Below are 3,786 nucleotides of genomic sequence, written 5' to 3'. Positions count from 1 at the left end.
AACCCTAGTTCCCCGAAGGGATGGATGCTGCATGTCCTGCCATACTCCCGGCATCCCCTTGGGTCGCTTGCTTCAGTAACATTAGAAGCTGGCGGCTTGTGTATTCAGGGGATATTTATAGCTTCCTGGTCGATGACGTCACTTTCTGTGACGCTCCATCTCTCCATTGACTGATTTCATTCATGTATCAGACGCGTTACGCTGGGGGACGTTCCCACTGCGATTACACGCAGCGTCCATCCCTTCGGGGAACTAGGGTTACATACGTAACCCGGGACGTTCACTTTCTACATGAACTAGTTCAAAGTTCAGTTCACAAATTTTAAAATGAACTAGTTCAGTTCATAGTTCATACTTCACAATTTTGAACTAAGTTCACAAGTTCCAAAAATGAATAGTTCATAGTTCTTTTTTTTCCATATATTGCTGCGAGCTATTTTTTATTATTATTGCCACAGCCCATATACAACCACAGACAGCAAATTATTTTATCGGCGGGCAAAGTTTGCACAGAAATGTACGATTTTTCCCATCCTCACCGACCGTGTCATAAAACTCCTTTAAATGATCATACGACGCCTCCTCGCTGCTTTGTCGACTACACGCTGCTTTTTGTTTTGATGGCGCATGCGGCGGTGCGTGCGACACTGGTGGCTGGTGTTACCAGATTGGGTGTTTTTTTCACTACATATTAAGGCCTGTTTACGTGTGTTTTAGCCGGGTTTTCGCCTGGAAGGCTCTATAGAAATCTGGCACCCTATTGAACGAAGTTAAACTAAGAGAGCGTGCGTTCACAGACACCAGAATGAACGAGTTCACAGTAACGTTCATCAGGCAGTAATACAGTACGTTCAGTTCATGTTCGCCCAAAATATGAACGAGTTCATGAACTATTGTTCAATGAACACGTTCAGGCACAACACTGCAGCAATTTCGTGTGTGGTCAAAAATGTCACTATGGGACCAAGTTGGTCACTGGAATTCGCTGGATTTGACCAAAAGAAAGCTGCTTGAAAGTGACTCCTGTGTGAGCTGTGCTTCATACATTACGTCGCTACACTGCTGACAATGGTCAATGTACTTTTTTGCCTGTGTAATTTCACGAATTTCACAAATGTGGCCGCACCTTTACTCGCTGCAACATAAAATGCAATCGATAATAAAATCTTCACAAGGGACATGAGAGGTACTTAACGAGTAAAAGAAAAGTAAAAATATGCAGCAGCTTAATTTTCCGTTTGTTTTTCCTCTTTCTTGGTGAATGGTCCAGGCACTTCAATGATTTTCAGGTCTACAGGAGGATTTTTATTCTTGTTCAAACTTGTATTTCAGCTTACCGAGGTCCCTGCAAAGAACCAAAATTACTATTAGCAATGTTATTAAAGTGATAGTTGTGAACTTAAAATAATTTCCTTAGCCTTGTAACATTCCTAACCTGTTTGACTTTCTGTCTGTGGAACCCAAAAGCAGATCTCGGGCATAATGCAACCCCAGTCATCATTCAATTTCACTACATGAGACAAGCGGAAAAAAATTGTGTAAATCATTAATGAAACCATTCTTATGTACACTTGTCTAGATCAATTCAATGCAACAATTTATGTAAAAATGGTTATTAATGGTTATTATAATGGTATTCTGTTAAGCTCCAAAAATGTCCCAGAAAAGTTTTCTGAGTAACATGAATGAGATTTGAGAGCATCAAGGAAGATTTTCAGAGAATAACTGATAAAAAAGTTCATAGTAATAAAGTACTTGCATGTGGTGCAGGTAACCTACTGTAATTCAATGTTGCCTCTGAAATGTTCAGATGATTTTAGAAATGCAGTGGTTGTTCTGGGGAAACAAAAGAACAAAGCTGATTATATCCATTCACAACATAATATTTATAGGCCAGAAAAGGGCTTTAAAATGGTTTTTGAAAGAATCAGGGTACCTGTAGTAAATACGTTAAACAAAAACAGACGAAACTAACGTTAACTAATAGGCCTATCCACTTGTGTTATTCATAACAAAAGCCAATGACAACAGTAGGAATCAGCTATTAATTAGTTATTGTCACGGGTGACAAAATCGCTCGGCAAGCGGAACCCCCTTGAGAGTCCTAAGTTTCCCAGGGGAAGGTATTGTGTGCAACACGCCCCACTCCGGTGATGTAAACATGCCCGCACTGATTAGCGCTAATGCATTGCAGGTGTGAGAGAGAGAGAAGCGGCGCTCACACAGGCTTCCTGTTACGCAAGCCAGGATAAAAAGGGACCATTCAGAGAGTGTTGGTCGTTGATGTTCAGTGGGGTGGTTGATGTTCAGTGGGTTCGCGTTGCTCAGTGAGTTGGAAGTGTTGAAGAGCCTAAAGGGTTGACTTGGAGCAGTGTTGGATACAAGCTTCCTCAGGAAAACCGTTGTGGTGTGGAGATCGCCCAGTTGAGTTTGCTGGATCAGAGTGATCGTTTGTGGGAAGTCTGCTGGACTGAGCTATCGTCTGGATTGGTGCTGTGGAAGGAGAGAGAAGAGATAAGTGAACTGATTTCATCTTATGAGCGTTCAAATTGCTGGAAGAGGATGCAGTAAATGTGGATCTGATTGTCGGAAGAGCTATGTGTTTCAGAGTGTGTTGAGGAGGAATTGAGAGAGAAATCCCTCGTGGAGCGAGCGCAACAACCGGAGTGGGGCCTCTGACCAGCCTTAATGTGTGAGTGAATTGCAGTGCTTTTGCCTTATTGATACACATTGATTTGTGGCTGTGGAATTGAAGTGAACACAAGTGTGCTGTGCCTTTGCTGAGAAGTGGCCCTAGCCCCATTTACACGTTTGTGGAAAGTTACTATATCTGCTCCCCATTGGAAGTCCTGTGTGATACAGCTGCACTGAAGAGGGTACTCTGTACTGTGAAGGTCCTTAATCGTTATTTACTGTTTTGAGCCCAGAAACCTACTGCATCACTGGAGAAACGATCTTTTAACCCACTGTCTCCTTACTGTGAACTGAAGAGAGTACATTGTACTGTGAAGATTTTTACCCGTTCTACTTACTGTTTGAGCCCAGAAGCCTACAGCATCACTGGTAACCTACCATTTTAATTCATTGTCTTCCTGCTGTGTACCGAAGAGAGTACGTTGTACTGCGAAGATCCTTACCTGCTCTACTTACTGTTGAGTCCAGAAGTACACTGCATCATTTGGGAAGCAACCTTTTAATTCACTGTCTCCTTACTGCGAGCTGAAGAGAGTACTGTGTACTGTGAGGAGCCTTACCTGTTCTACTTACTGTCCGAGTCCAGAGGTATACAGCATCACTGGTAAAGTACCCTGTTTAATCCATTGTCTTCCTGCTGTACATTAAAGAGAGTATATTGTATTGTGAAGATCCTCACCTGTTCTACTTACCGTTTGAGTCCAGAAGGACGCAGCATCATGGGCGAAGCAAACCTTTAACTCACTGTCTTCCTCCTGTGGACCGAAGAGTACCGTGCGCTGTGAAGAGTCCTTACCTGCTATACTTATTGCCCGAGTTCGGAAGTCGGCAGCACTGCTGGGAAAAAGTAAGCTTTCAAACCATTGTTCCATTACGGTGTGCCGATGAGAGTTCTCGGTACTGTGAATATCCTTACCTGTTCTACTTACTGTTTGAGTCCAGAAGCATGCAGCATCGCTGGTGAAGCCGTCTAGTGATTCGCTGGCTCGCCCCCCTGTGAACGGAGTCCCCAAATTGCCGCCCAGGGGACACCGTGACAGTTGCAACACGCCCGCCCGGGACAGAAGGATATCTAGAGGACAGTGAAGGCTA

General features: G+C 43.4%; 1 long non-coding RNA gene across 1 annotated transcript; it reads right to left on the bottom strand.

Moving 5' to 3' along the window:
* Positions 1-1,231: 1,231 nt before the first annotated feature.
* LOC130095421 (uncharacterized) lies at positions 1,232-1,915 on the bottom strand. The gene is made up of 3 exons (XR_008808106.1): positions 1,780-1,915; positions 1,436-1,510; positions 1,232-1,345 (listed from the first exon to the last, which is right to left on the bottom strand). It is a non-coding gene; the product is annotated as an uncharacterized LOC130095421 (long non-coding RNA).
* Positions 1,916-3,786: the final 1,871 nt, after the last annotated feature.

The sequence above is a fragment of the Rhinichthys klamathensis genome, unplaced genomic scaffold, assembly GCF_029890125.1.
Source record: "Rhinichthys klamathensis goyatoka isolate OS25496 unplaced genomic scaffold, OSU_Roscu_1.1 h1tg000191l_1, whole genome shotgun sequence".
In the NCBI taxonomy this organism is placed as follows: Eukaryota; Metazoa; Chordata; class Actinopteri; order Cypriniformes; family Leuciscidae; genus Rhinichthys; species Rhinichthys klamathensis.
The sequence above is the reverse complement of the archived record's forward strand: the minus strand, read 5'-3'. Positions and strand labels throughout refer to the sequence as shown.